This window comes from Ptiloglossa arizonensis, chromosome 12, assembly GCF_051014685.1.
Source record: "Ptiloglossa arizonensis isolate GNS036 chromosome 12, iyPtiAriz1_principal, whole genome shotgun sequence".
NCBI classification, from domain to species: Eukaryota; Metazoa; Arthropoda; class Insecta; order Hymenoptera; family Colletidae; genus Ptiloglossa; species Ptiloglossa arizonensis.
In genome coordinates this window covers 9,673,918-9,690,548 of record NC_135059.1, presented here as the reverse complement: position 1 = coordinate 9,690,548, position 16,631 = coordinate 9,673,918, and positions in this window count along the sequence as shown.

The window sequence follows — 16,631 nt, the reverse complement described above, 5'->3', positions numbered from 1 at the left end:
ACGCGGAGGTTGCTGCGAGCGGAGACCCGGAGAGAGATAGATGGAATCAATGTTCCATCGATCTCCCTCGACACGCGATACAAACGAAGATACTAAACCAAAGAGGTGGAAGGAATCAATGTTCCTTCGATCTCCTCGTTTAGTTCTGCCGAGCAATTATATTATGGAAAAATGAGGCAAAATTGGGAAAGACGCGACACGAACCGTGCAGTTGGTCCTACTAGGTCTATCCCGTTTCCCCTCCGTGGTTCCGATTCCAGAGAAAACGAACGACGCCTACCACTCCCCTAGAGGAGTGCCCCGTTTCTCCATCTTTACGACGAGAGGGTCTTATTTTGGAGGCTTTCGCAGGGACCGGCAAAAATGCCTGCTCCTGTGCTCGCAACATGCCCCCTCTGGAAGCGGACACATCGGAAGAGACGGCGATAGACCGTTCGGACTACTTACACGGCCGGCCACTTGCTTGTACAAGAAGCAGTGGTGACCGGACCGAGGAACGAGGAAGCGAGCAAAATTAAGCTAAAGATTGGATAATTGCTTGGCAGATCACAGCCTTAAAACTAACTTATTCTAACTGCAGAGATAGAAGGAATCAATGTTCCTTCGATCTCCTCGTTCAATTCTGCCGAGCAATTACATTATGGAAAGATTAGGCAAAATTGGGAAAGACGCGACGCGAACCGTAGAGTTGTTCCTACTAGATCGGTCCCGTTTCCCCTCAGTGGGCCCGATTCTCAAGGATATGCGCGACGCCGTCCACTCCGTAGAGTGCCCCGTTTCTCCCAACTCCGCGTCAGGAGCCACGCAGAGCGTGGACCTGACCCACGGAGGATGACGAAGAGAGGGTCTTGTGGCACTAGGGCTTCCACAGGGACCGGTGCGAACACCTGCCCCTGTGTTCACAGCATATTCTCTCTCAAAGCGGACGCACCAGAAGAGACGGCGATCGAGCGTTCGGTCCACCTCCACGGCCGGTCACTTGCTTATGCAACAAGCAGAGGTGGCCGGAGTGAGATACGAACAAGCGAGCAAAAAGAAGCTAAAGATTGGATAATTGCTCGGCAGAGCACAAATGTTGTTACATGGTGGCCTTAAAACTAACTTAGTCTATACTTAAGATTAACAGTCCCGCGGAGGATGCAATCCATCCTCTTCGTCCTCTTCGTTTTCTGATACATCTACCTAAGAGAGCTACATTGTACTTATACAGTGACCATGCAGAAACAAAGAAAATATACGATGGAATGACAAAAAAATAAATATGGAAAAGCAAGTGCAAATTAAAATCAGAGCACGAATAAAATAAATTAAACAAAGGCAAAAATTGAAAAAAAAAAATGGATTAAGAAAGTGGTCGCCAGTACTGGCCACCGCCTATCGGCAGTCAGTACCGGTTACCAAGAGGTGGTTCCCCCCTCCCCTCCAGGACACCTAAAACGAAGAGATCCGTCCACCTCGGAGGCTCCCCATGGAATGAAATTTAAGAAAACCGTCCACTCTTTATATACCCAACGCAAGGTCACTTACCGTTACTTCGATTGTTTTTGATCAATCTAATCGAATATTTCAAGAAAACGATGGCTTTTTAGCCATTATTTATACTAGATCAGTGTTGATAATTGTTTAAACTATGCCTTTATGACGGTTATTAATAATTATGATAAATAATCACCAAAATATTGCGAAATCTGCGGAGGCGAACGGTTTCTGTGAATGATTGTTCATTCCCGCAATTGTTACTAACATTTACGCATGTTCCCAATATTAATCGAACAGTGCATCTTATTTATGCACTACAAGTGTTTAAGTAACTTATAGAAAATGATTTTGACCGAGATTCGAAGTAAAAACGTGTTTCGTAAAGTTCTAAAGCATGAAAAGTAATAATTGTTTATTTGATACATTAATTTAATATTTGTTTAATTCTTATCATGCACACAATACGCGTAGAAGTAGTATTTTTTACTTAAAAGCGCCAAAATTCAATTAATCGCTTTTCTAGATAGAAAAATCATCGTGATGCACATTTGTAAATCGATAATCGATATGTTTAGCCTTGACAATGTCGGTTGGAGCTCAATGAAAATATCCATCGCGAACGAAGAATATTTCAACAAAATGATATTTTAAGCTATTATTTATAATAGGACATTGTCAATAATTGTTTTAACCATCGTCCCACAACATTTGTTAATAATTATGATAAATAAACATCGAGATATTGCAATGTCTGCGCAGACGAACGGTTTCTGTGAATGTTTTTTCATTTTCACGATTGTTACTAACATTTACGCATGTTCCCAATATTAATCGAACAGGGTGAATCTTATTTATGCATTACAAGTGATTAAATAACTTATAGAAAATGATTTTGACCGAGATTCGAAGTAAAAACGTGTTTCGTAAAGTTTTAAAGCAGGAAAAGTAATAATTGTTTATTTGATACATTAATTTAATATTTGTTTAATTCTTATCATGTACACAATACGGGTAGAAGTAGTATTTTTTACTTACAAGCGCCAAAATTCAATTAATCGCTTTTCTAGATAGAAAAATCATCGTGATGCACATTTGTAAATCGATAATCGATATGTTTAGCCTTGACAATGTCGGTTGGAGCTCAATGAAAATATCCATCGCGAACGAAGAATATTTCAACAAAATGATATTTTGAGCCATTATTTATAATAGGACATTGTCAATAATTGTTTTAACCATCGTCCCAAAACATTTGTTAATAATTATGATAAATAAACATCGAGATATTGCAATGTCTGCGCAGACGCACGGTTTCTGTGTATGTTTTTTCATTTTCACGATTGTTACTAACATTTACGCATGTTCCCAATATACAATGGAGTCCAATAAATAATGTATATTCATTCTTAAAGGAGACAAAACTTCCTAACATGAGAACTTTGGTATCAGGAGCGTAGGATAGTCGAGGAGGTATTCCTATTCCGCGGATTCTTCGAAATGACGTCAAATTCCAAGAATTTCCGCGAAATGAAATTATGCGGGATTTTCGAATGAATTTTTGAACTTTTGTTGGAAATTGTTGCTTATGTTTTGACTTTGGTACCAGGAGCACAGGATAGTCGAGGAGGTATTCTTATTTCGCGGATTCTTCGAAATGACGTCAAATTCCAAGAACTTCCGCGAAATAAAATTATGCGGGATTGTCAAATGAATTTCTGAATCCCTACTGAAATTTTTCGTCGTTTTTGGAACTTTTGTATCAGGAGCGCAGGATAGTCGAGGAGGTATTCCTATTCCACGGATTCTTCGAAATGACGTCAAATTCCAAGAATTTCCGCGAAATGAAATTATGCGGAATTTTCGAAAGAATTTTTGAACTTTAGCTAGAATTTTTCTCTTATGTTTTGACTTCGGTAACAGGAGAATATGTTATTCGAGGAGGTGCTGTTTTATTTATTTTCAGCAATATGATAGGATCGGGTTAAGGGAATGGGAGCAAATAATAGGGAGAAAGAAAGCTTCTGTTGTTACTCGAAATGAATTTATTCAAACACATCGTTACATCGGAAATACAATTGCATTCTTTCGCTTCATTAATATACTCATATTTTCATACGCATTATAAAAATGTTGTTTTCTAAAGTATTCAATTGTTTCTTATATATTAACTATTCTAAATTCGCAGCCAATTAGCTCGGTACTACCTGCGACGACGAAATATCGTTCGTCGCGAGTAATACCGATTACCAGGTCTCACCACGTGGAGGTTGCTGCGAGCGGAGACCCGGAGAGAGATAGATGGAATCAATGTTCCATCGATCTCCCTCGACACGCGAAACAAACGAAGATACTAAACCAAAGAGATGGAAGGAATCAATGTTCCTTCGATCTCCTCGTTTAGTTCTGCCGAGCAATTATATTATGGAAAAATGAGGCAAAATTGGGAAAGACGCGACGCGAACCGTGCAGTTGGTCCTACTAGGTCTATCCCGTTTCCCCTCCGTGGTTCCGATTCCAGAGAAAACGAACGACGCCTACCACTCCCCTAGAGGAGTGCCCCGTTTCTCCATCTTTACGACGAGAGGGTCTTATTTTGGAGGCTTTCGCAGGGACCGGCAAAAATGCCTGCTCCTGTGCTCGCAACATGCCCCCTCTGGAAGCGGACACATCGGAAGAGACGGCGATAGACCGTTCGGACTACTTACACGGCCGGCCACTTGCTTGTACAAGAAGCAGTGGTGACCGGACCGAGGAACGAGGAAGCGAGCAAAATTAAGCTAAAGATTGGATAATTGCTTGGCAGATCACAGCCTTAAAACTAACTTATTCTAACTGCAGAGATAGAAGAAATCAATGTTCCTTCGATCTCCTCGTTTAATTCTGCCGAGCAATTACATTATGGAAAGATTAGGCAAAATTAGGAAAGACGCGACGCGAACCGTAGAGTTGTTCCTACTAGATCGGTCCCGTTTCCCCTCAGTGGGCCCGATTCTCAAGGATATGCGCGACGCCGTCCACTCCGTAGAGTGCCCCGTTTCTCCCAACTCCGCGTCAGGAGCCACGCAGAGCGTGGACCTGACCCACGGAGGATGACGAAGAGAGGGTCTTGTGGCACTAGGGCTTCCACAGGGACCGGTGCGAACACCTGCCCCTGTGTTCACAGCATATTCTCTCTCAAAGCGGACGCACCAGAAGAGACGGCGATCGAGCGTTCGGTCCACCTCCACGGCCGGTCACTTGCTTATGCAACAAGCAGAGGTGGCCGGAGTGAGATACGAACAAGCGAGCAAAAAGAAGCTAAAGATTGGATAATTGCTCGGCAGAGCACAAATGTTGGTACATGGTGGCCTTAAAACTAATTTAGTCTATACTTAAGATTAACAGTCCCGCGGAGGATGCAATCCATCCTCTTCGTCCTCTTCGTTTTCTGATACATCTACCTAAGAGAGCTACATTGTACTTATACAGTGACCATGCAGAAACAAAGAAAATATACGATGGAATGACAAAAAAATAAATATGGAAAAGCAAGTGCAAATTAAAATCAGAGCACGAATAAAATAAATTAGACAAAGGAAAAAATTGAAAAAAAAAAATGGATTAAGAAAGTGGTCGCCAGTACTGGCCACCGCCTATCGGCAGTCAGTACCGGTTACCAAGAGGTGGTTCCCCCCTCCCCTCCAGGACACCTAAAACGAAGAGATCCGTCCACCTCGGAGGCTCCCCATGGAATGAAATTTAAGAAAACCGTCCACTCTTTATATACCCAACGCAAGGTCACTTACCGTTACTTCGATTGTTTTTGTTCAATCTAATCGAATATTTCAAGAAATTGATGGCTTTTTAGCCATTATTTATACTATATCAGTGTTGATAATTGTTTAAACTATGCCTTTATGACGGTTATTAATAATTATGATAAATAATCACCAAAATATTGCGAAATCTGCGGAGGCGAACGGTTTCTGTGAATGATTGTTCATTCCCGCAATTGTTACTAACATTTACGCATGTTCCCAATATTAATCGAACAGTGCACCTTATTTATGCATTACAAGTGTTTAAGTAACTTATAGAAAATGATTTTGACCGAGATTCGAAGTAAAAACGTGTTTCGTAAAGTTCTAAAGCATGAAAAGTAATAATTGTTTATTTGATACATTAATTTAATATTTGTTTAATTCTTATCATGCACACAATACGCGTAGAAGTAGTATTTTTTACTTAAAAGCGCTAAAATTCAATTAATCGCTTTTCTAGATAGAAAAATCATCGTGATGCACATTTGTAAATCGATAATCGATATGTTTAGCCTTGACAATGTCGGTTGGAGCTCAATGAAAATATCCATCGCGAACGAAGAATATTTCAACAAAATGATATTTTAAGCCATTATTTATAATAGGACATTGTCAATAATTGTTTTAACCATCGTCCCACAACATTTGTTAATAATTATGATAAATAAACATCGAGATATTGCAATGTCTGCGCAGACGAACGGTTTCTGTGTATGTTTTTTCATTTTCACGATTGTTACTAACATTTACGCATGTTCCCAATATTAATCGAACAGGGTGAATCTTGTTTATGCATTACAAGTGATTAAATAACTTATAGAAAATGATTTTGACCGAGATTCGAAGTAAAAACGTGTTTCGTAAAGTTTTAAAGCAGGAAAAGTAATAATTGTTTATTTGATACATTAATTTAATATTTGTTTAATTCTTATCATGTACACAATACGCGTAGAAGTAGTATTTTTTACTTACAAGCGCCAAAATTCAATTAATCGCTTTTCTAGATAGAAAAATCATCGTGATGCACATTTGTAAATCGATAATCGATATGTTTAGCCTTGACAATGTCGGTTGGAGCTCAATGAAAATATCCATCGCGAACGAAGAATATTTCAACAAAATGATATTTTAAGCCATTATTTATAATAGGACATTGTCAATAATTGTTTTAACCATTGTCCCACAACATTTGTTAATAATTATGATAAATAAACATCGAGATATTGCAATGTCTGCGCAGACGAACGGTTTCTGTGTATGTTTTTTCATTTTCACGATTGTTACTAACATTTACGCATGTTCCCAATATTAATCGAACAGGGTGAATCTTATTTATGCATTACAAGTGATTAAATAACTTATAGAAAATGATTTTGACCGAGATTCGAAGTAAAAACGTGTTTCGTAAAGTTTTAAAGCAGGAAAAGTAATAATTGTTTATTTGATACATTAATTTAATATTTGTTTAATTCTTATCATGTACACAATACGCGTAGAAGTAGTATTTTTTACTTACAAGCGCCAAAATTCAATTAATCGCTTTTCTAGATAGAAAAATCGTCGTGATGCACATTTGTAAATCGATAATCGATATGTTTAGCCTTGACAATGTCGGTTGGAGCTCAATGAAAATATCTATCGCGAACGAAGAATATTTCAACAAAATGATATTTTAAGCCATTATTTATAATAGGACATTGTCAATAATTGTTTTAACCATCGTCTCACAACATTTGTTAATAATTATGATAAATAAACATCGAGATATTGCAAAACCTGCGCAGACGAACGGTTTCTGTGAATGTTTTTTCATTTCCGCGATTGTTACTAACATTTACGCATGTTCCCAATATACAATGGAGTCCAATAAATAATGTATATTCATTCTTAAAGGAGACAAAACTTCCTAACATGAGAACTTTGGTATCAGGAGCGTAGGATAGTCGAGGAGGTATTCCTATTCAGCGGATTCTTCGAAATGACGTCAAATTCCAAGAATTTCCGCGAAATAAAATTATGGGGGATTTTCGAATGAATTTCTGAACATCTGCTGAAATTTTTCGTCGTTTTTGGAACTTTGGTATCAGGAGCGCAGGATAGTCGAGGAGGTATTCTTATTTCGCGGATTCTTCGAAATGACGTCAAATTCCAAGAACTTCCGCGAAATAAAATTATGCGGGATTTTCAAATGAATTTCTGAATCCCTGCTGAAATTTTTTGCTGTTTTGGAACTTTGGTATCAGGAGCGCAGGATAGTCGAGGAGGTATTCCTATTCCGCGGATTCTTCGAAATGACGTCAAATTCCAAGAATTTCCGCGAAATGAAATTATGCGGGATTTTCGAATGAATTTTTGAACTTTTGTTGGAAATTGTTGCTTATGTTTTGACTTTGGTACCAGGAGCACAGGATAGTCGAGGAGGTATTCTTATTTCGCGGATTCTTCGAAATGACGTCAAATTCCAAGAACTTCCGCGAAATAAAATTATGCGGGATTTTCGAAAGGATTTTTGAACTTTAGCTAGAATTTTTCTCTTATGTTTTGACTTCGGTAACAGGAGAATATGTTATTCGAGGAGGTGCTGTTTTATTTATTTTCAGCAATATGATAGGATCGGGTTAAGGGAATGGGAGCAAATAATAGGGAGAAAGAAAGCTTCTGTTGTTACTCGAAATGAATTTATTCAAACACATCGTTACATCGGAAATACAATTGCATTCTTTCGCTTCATTAATATACTCATATTTTCATACGCATTATAAAAATGTTGTTTTCTAAAGTATTCAATTGTTTCTTATATATTAACTATTCTCAATTCGCAGCCAATTAGCTCGGTACTACCTGCGACGACGAATTATCGTTCGTCGCGAGTAATACCGATTACCAGGTCTCACCACGTGGAGGTTGCTGCGAGCGGAGACCCGGAGAGAGATAGATGGAATCAATGTTCCATCGATCTCCCTCGACACGCGATACAAACGAAGATACTAAACCAAAGAGATGGAAGGAGTCAATGTTCCTTCGATCTCCTCGTTTAGTTCTGCCGAGCAATTAGATTATAGAAAAATGAGGCAAAATTGGGAAAGACGCGACGCGAACCGTGCAGTTGGTCCTACTAGGTCTATCCCGTTTCTCCTCCGTGGTTCCGATTCCAGAGAAAACGAACGACGCCTACCACTCCCCTAGAGGAGTGCCCCGTTTCTCCATCTTTACGACGAGAGGGTCTTATTTTGGAGGCTTTCGCAGGGACCGGCAAAAATGCCTGCTCCTGTGCTCGCAACATGCCCCCTCTGGAAGCGGACACATCGGAAGAGACGGCGATAGACCGTTCGGACTACTTACACGGCCGGCCACTTGCTTGTACAAGAAGCAGTGGTGACCGGACCGAGGAACGAGGAAGCGAGCAAAATTAAGCTAAAGATTGGATAATTGCTTGGCAGATCACAGCCTTAAAACTAACTTAATCTAACTGCAGAGATAGAAGAAATCAATGTTCCTTCGATCTCCTCGTTTAATTCTGCCGAGCAATTACATTATGGAAAGATTAGGCAAAATTAGGAAAGACGCGACGCGAACCGTAGAGTTGTTCCTACTAGATCGGTCCCGTTTCCCCTCAGTGGGCCCGATTCTCAAGGATATGCGCGACGCCGTCCACTCCGTAGAGTGCCCCGTTTCTCCCAACTCCGCGTCAGGAGCCACGCAGAGCGTGGACCTGACCCACGGAGGATGACGAAGAGAGGGTCTTGTGGCACTAGGGCTTCCACAGGGACCGGTGCGAACACCTGCCCCTGTGTTCACAGCATATTCTCTCTCAAAGCGGACGCACCAGAAGAGACGGCGATCGAGCGTTCGGTCCACCTCCACGGCCGGTCACTTGCTTATGCAACAAGCAGAGGTGGCCGGAGTGAGATACGAGCAAGCGAGCAAAAAGAAGCTAAAGATTGGATAATTGCTCGGCAGAGCACAAATGTTGGTACATGGTGGCCTTAAAACTAATTTAGTCTATACTTAAGATTAACAGTCCCGCGGAGGATGCAATCCATCCTCTTCGTCCTCTTCGTTTTCTGATACATCTACCTAAGAGAGCTACATTGTACTTATACAGTGACCATGCAGAAACAAAGAAAATATACGATGGAATGACAAAAAAATAAATATGGAAAAGCAAGTGCAAATTAAAATCAGAGCACGAATAAAATAAATTAGACAAAGGAAAAAATTGAAAAAAAAAAATGGATTAAGAAAGTGGTCGCCAGTACTGGCCACCGCCTATCGGCAGTCAGTACCGGTTACCAAGAGGTGGTTCCCCCCTCCCCTCCAGGACACCTAAAACGAAGAGATCCGTCCACCTCGGAGGCTCCCCATGGAATGAAATTTAAGAAAACCGTCAACTCTTTATATACCCAACGCAAGGTCACTTACCGTTACTTCGATTGTTTTTGTTCAATCTAATCGAATATTTCAAGAAATTGATGGCTTTTTAGCCATTATTTATACTATATCAGTGTTGATAATTGTTTAAACTATGCCTTTATGACGGTTATTAATAATTATGATAAATAATCACCAAAATATTGCGAAATCTGCGGAGGCGAACGGTTTCTGTGAATGATTGTTCATTCCCGCAATTGTTACTAACATTTACGCATGTTCCCAATATTAATCGAACAGTGCACCTTATTTATGCATTACAAGTGTTTAAGTAACTTATAGAAAATGATTTTGACCGAGATTCGAAGTAAAAACGTGTTTCGTAAAGTTCTAAATCATGAAAAGTAATAATTGTTTATTTGATACATTAATTTAATATTTGTTTAATTCTTATCATGCACACAATACGCGTAGAAGTAGTATTTTTTACTTAAAAGCGCCAAAATTCAATTACTCGCTTTTCTAGATAGAAAAATCATCGTGATGCACATTTGTAAATCGATAATCGATATGTTTAGCCTTGACAATGTCGGTTGGAGCTCAATGAAAATATCCATCGCGAACGAAGAATATTTCAACAAAATGATATTTTAAGCCATTATTTATAATAGGACATTGTCAATAATTGTTTTAACCATCGTCCCACAACATTTGTTAATAATTATGATAAATAAACATCGAGATATTGCAATGTCTGCGCAGACGAACGGTTTCTGTGTATGTTTTTTCATTTTCACGATTGTTACTAACATTTACGCATGTTTCCAATATTAATCGAACAGGGTGAATCTTATTTATGCATTACAAGTGATTAAATAACTTATAGAAAATGATTTTGACCGAGATTCGAAGTAAAAACGTGTTTCGTAAAGTTTTAAAGCAGGAAAAGTAATAATTGTTTATTTGATACATTAATTTAATATTTGTTTAATTCTTATCATGTACACAATACGCGTAGAAGTAGTATTTTTTACTTACAAGCGCCAAAATTCAATTAATTGCTTTTCTAGATAGAAAAATCATCGTGATGCACATTTGTAAATCGATAATCGATATGTTTAGCCTTGACAATGTCGGTTGGAGCTCAATGAAAATATCCATCGCGAACGAAGAATATTTCAACAAAATGATATTTTAAGCCATTATTTATAATAGGACATTGTCAATAATTGTTTTAACCATCGTCTCACAACATTTGTTAATAATTATGATAAATAAACATCGAGATATTGCAATGTCTGCGCAGACGAACGGTTTCTGTGTATGTTTTTTCATTTTCACGATTGTTACTAACATTTACGCATGTTCCCAATATTAATCGAACAGGGTGAATCTTATTTATGCATTACAAGTGATTAAATAACTTATAGAAAATGATTTTGACCGAGATTCGAAGTAAAAACGTGTTTCGTAAAGTTTTAAAGCAGGAAAAGTAATAATTGTTTATTTGATACATTAATTTAATATTTGTTTAATTCTTATCATGTACACAATACGCGTAGAAGTAGTATTTTTTACTTACAAGCGCCAAAATTCAATTAATCGCTTTTCTAGATAGAAAAATCATCGTGATGCACATTTGTAAATCGATAATCGATATGTTTAGCCTTGACAATGTCGGTTGGAGCTCAATGAAAATATCCATCGCGAACGAAGAATATTTCAACAAAATGATATTTTAAGCCATTATTTATAATAGGACATTGTCAATAATTGTTTTAACCATCGTCTCACAACATTTGTTAATAATTATGATAAATAAACATCGAGATATTGCAAAACCTGCGCAGACGAACGGTTTCTGTGAATGTTTTTTCATTTCCGCGATTGTTACTAACATTTACGCATGTTCCCAATATACAATGGAGTCCAATAAATAATGTATATTCATTCTTAAAGGAGACAAAACTTCCTAACATGAGAACTTTGGTATCAGGAGCGTAGGATAGTCGAGGAGGTATTCCTATTCCGCGGATTCTTCGAAATGACGTCAAATTCCAAGAATTTCCGCGAAATAAAATTATGGGGGATTTTCGAATGAATTTCTGAACATCTGCTGAAATTTTTCGTCGTTTTTGGAACTTTGGTATCAGGAGCGCAGGATAGTCGAGGAGGTATTCTTATTTCGCGGATTCTTCGAAATGACGTCAAATTCCAAGAACTTCCGCGAAATAAAATTATGCGGGATTTTCAAATGAATTTCTGAATCCCTGCTGAAATTTTTTGCTGTTTTGGAACTTTGGTATCAGGAGCGCAGGATAGTCGAGGAGGTATTCCTATTCCGCGGATTCTTCGAAATGACGTCAAATTCCAAGAATTTCCGCGAAATGAAATTATGCAGGATTTTCGAATGAATTTTTGAACTTTTGTTGGAAATTGTTGCTTATGTTTTGACTTTGGTACCAGGAGCACAGGATAGTCGAGGAGGTATTCTTATTTCGCGGATTCTTCGAAATGACGTCAAATTCCAAGAATTTCCGCGAAATGAAATTATGCGGGATTTTCGAATGAATTTTTGTACTTTTGTTGGAAATTGTTGCTTATGTTTTGACTTTGGTACCAGGAGCACAGGATAGTCGAGGAGGTATTCTTATTTCGCGGATTCTTCGAAATGACGTCAAATTCCAAGAACTTCCGCGAAATAAAATTATGCGGGATTTTCGAAAGAATTTTTGAACTTTAGCTAGAATTTTTCTCTTATGTTTTGACTTCGGTAACAGGAGAATATGTTATTCGAGGAGGTGCTGTTTTATTTATTTTCAGCAATATGATAGGATCGGGTTAAGGGAATGGGAGCAAATAATAGGGAGAAAGAAAGCTTCTGTTGTTACTCGAAATGAATTTATTCAAACACATCGTTACATCGGAAATACAATTGCATTCTTTCGCTTCATTAATATACTCATATTTTCATACGCATTATAAAAATGTTGTTTTCTAAAGTATTCAATTGTTTCTTATATATTAACTAACTATTCTAAAATCGCAGCCAATTAGCTCGGTACTACTTGCGACGACGAATTATCGTTCGTCGCGAGTAATACCGATTACCAGGTCTCACCACGCGGAGGTTGCTGCGAGCGGAGACCCGGAGAGAGATAGATGGAATCAATGTTCCATCGATCTCCCTCGACACGCGATACAAACGAAGATACTAAACCAAAGAGATGGAAGGAGTCAATGTTCCTTCGATCTCCTCGTTTATTTCTGCCGAGCAATTAGATTATAGAAAAATGAGGCAAAATTGGGAAAGACGCGACGCGAACCGTGCAGTTGGTCCTACTAGGTCTATCCCGTTTCTCCTCCGTGGTTCCGATTCCAGAGAAAACGAACGACGCCTACCACTCCCCTAGAGGAGTGCCCCGTTTCTCCATCTTTACGACGAGAGGGTCTTATTTTGGAGGCTTTCGCAGGGACCGGCAAAAATGCCTGCTCCTGTGCTCGCAACATGCCCCCTCTGGAAGCGGACACATCGGAAGAGACGGCGATAGACCGTTCGGACTACTTACACGGCCGGCCACTTGCTTGTACAAGAAGCAGTGGTGACCGGACTGAGGAACGAGGAAGCGAGCAAAATTAAGCTAAAGATTGGATAATTGCTTGGCAGATCACAGCCTTAAAACTAACTTATTCTAACTGCAGAGATAGAAGGAATCAATGTTCCTTCGATCTCCTCGTTCAATTCTGCCGAGCAATTACATTATGGAAAGATTAGGCAAAATTAGGAAAGACGCGACGCGAACCGTAGAGTTGTTCCTACTAGATCGGTCCCGTTTCCCCTCAGTGGGCCCGATTCTCAAGGATATGCGCGACGCCGTCCACTCCGTAGAGTGCCCCGTTTCTCCCAACTCCGCGTCAGGAGCCACGCAGAGCGTGGACCTGACCCACGGAGGATGACGAAGAGAGGGTCTTGTGGCACTAGGGCTTCCACAGGGACCGGTGCGAACACCTGCCCCTGTGTTCACAGCATATTCTCTCTCAAAGCGGACGCACCAGAAGAGACGGCGATCGAGCGTTCGGTCCACCTCCACGGCCGGTCACTTGCTTATGCAACAAGCAGAGGTGGCCGGAATGAGATACGAGCAAGCGAGCAAAAAGAAGCTAAAGATTGGATAATTGCTCGGCAGAGCACAAATGTTGGTACATGGTGGCCTTAAAACTAACTTAGTCTATACTTAAGATTAACAGTCCCGCGGAGGATGCAATCCATCCTCTTCGTCCTCTTCGTTCTTCGTTTTCTGATACATCTACCTAAGAGAGCTGTATTGTACTTATACAGTGACCATGCAGAAACAAAGAAAATATACAATGGAATGGCAAAAAAATAAATATGGAAAAACAAGTGCAAATTAAAATCAGAGCACGAACAAAATAAATTAAACAAAGGAAAAAATTGAAAAAAAAAAAATGGATTAAGAAAGTGGTCGCCAGTACTGGCCACCGCCTATCGGCAGTCAGTACCGGTTACCAAGGGGTGGTTCCCCCCTCCCCTCCAGGACACCTAAAACGAAGAGATCCGTCCACCTCGGAGGCTCCCCATGGAATGAAATTTAAGAAAACCGTCCACTCTTTATATACCCAACGCAAGGTCACTTACCGTTACTTCGATTGTTTTTGTTCAATCTAATCGAATGTTTCAAGAAATTGATAGCTTTTTAGCCATTATTTGTACTAGAACATTGTAATTTAAAATATTTTGTATATTCATTTTACGATATTCAGCAAAATTATACACGTTTTATAATTTTGTCGCAAAGTATTTTGTTCGAAACTTTGGAACGATTCGTAGACATGTTCTTAGAAGGTGTGTCTTAGTTCTACCAGACGTTCACTCGTAAATACTACGAAATGGACTTCCCACGAGTACGCAGAATTGAATGTTTTAACGTTTCATGACCCAAAGGGTTCAAAAGCATCCCGTGCGTCACACGAAGCTTCCTTACAACAAAACCCTAGAATGACATTGCTATTATCATCCGAGAGGCGAGCTCGAATTGCGGACGTTTCAGCCGGTACAGAATATCAACAGAGAGAGAAAGAAAGAAACAAACAGAGGGAGAAAGAGAGAGAGAGAGAGAACATGAGCAGAGAGAGCACAAATAAAGAAAGAGGGAGTGAGGGGGGAGTGGGTTAAGGGGAGACACCACTCCGAGACGTCAAAAAATGGGTAAATTTTGCGAATTTTTTTCCGAGTAGTTGTTAAATGAAAAATGTAATCTTTCTCATAGAATACAAATATAACTTTCAGCTTCGTTTTACAATTTTACGAAAGTAAAAATCGTACAAAATGGCGAAATTATTCGCTATTCCCGGAACCACTTCTGGTGAAACATTGTCGACTGCTCCAATTGACAAGAACTGGGAGATTTGAAATAAAAAAGTGTTGTCGATTCATAAACTGGAGACTGTTACAATTACGATGAAACGTAGCGTATGATGTTTCGAAAATTTTAATAATCGTATGAATGGTCGAAGTTTGAAGAAAAAGCAATCATTTTTATCCAAAAAATTATTTTAACCTTTGTAAAAAATCAAATAATTAACGTATTTCAAAAATTGTAAGCTACATTGTAGAATACTCTATGCAGAATATCTCCATAAAGTTTAAAGTAAATCGGATGTGTAGTTTCGGAGATTTCGTGTCGACCATATAGTTTTGAGGAAAACGTGAAACAAGCTTATTTATCGCTGCAACTTCGCCATGTGTTTGAATTTCGAATTATCTTTTCGACACAGCATTCTACACGCTTCAAGCTTTAAGAAACTAAGAAAAAAAAAAAATTCGATTCATTCGACTCGTCAGAGTGGTGTCCCCTCTTAACTAGAGTTCTCCCTATCAGCAGGGTCAAAGGGATTGACCAGGACTGGCCTCTGTGAAGGAACCTTTTAAGGACACAGCGATTAGAACAAAGGAGTTCCGTTTAGAAACGGAGAACTTGAAAACGAATGACAACGGTATAATTCGTTAAGTGAAACTTTTCCATCTCCTTTCGCAATTCAAGAGAGTCTCTGATGCGACAAGAACTGTTTGTCTTACAGCCACCTACCAATTTCAATGTTTCTCTCTTTTCGTTGTTCGTACAAAGAGTAGGGAAATTTGGGTTAAAGTAATTGCAGCTGTCGAGCAACAAAATCTGTATCACTGGGTTATTCGAAAGTAAGCTAATGACTTTTATGTTTGTTTTGTGTGAAAAGGGTAGTTTGTTTCAGACTATTCGAAAACTCGATTTCTTCTCTGGATTTTCTTGAAATTTTGCGCCCAGAGGTATATTGACACACGAATTTTTAATGTTTTCAGAATTATAAAAGTTCGAATTCTTCGTGCAATTTCTAACACCGTGTACCGAAACAATTCTTTTCGTATAAGTGAGCACACGATTTCTCAAGTTATAATTAATCGATTGACTTCAAACTGCGTGCACATTTTTGTATAATAAAGAGCGTAAATTTCGCTGGAAACGCAAATGTTTTTCATTGGAAAATCCTTAAAAAATTTCTAATTAACGAAATAGTTACAGTTGTGCGAACAAAAATTCAGTTATCCTTGTTGTTTTATTATTTTCGTGCGATTCAACAGAACGGTAACAAGGAGGTGATTTAACGCCATGGTAAGCGCCAAATATTTTGATCGCTCATGACCACGGAGAAGTAAATCCCATTATACCACCTGTAGCTATTCTGCTGCTCCATCTGTCGTCTCTTCGCTAAAGCCTGGCAGATATAAACTATCAGATTCTCAAACACGAAGGCATGTGCTCTAGCAATAGGAGAAGAGGTGGTTCGCAACCTCCCATGGTGAAAAAAGTGACCTTGACCGGCCAAAATATTTGGCATCGACTTAATGGTAATAACTAAGTAGTAATAGTTACTCCAAGCACAGAAAACTTTAATAAAAAAAACTATTTCTCTTAAGAATGGCTT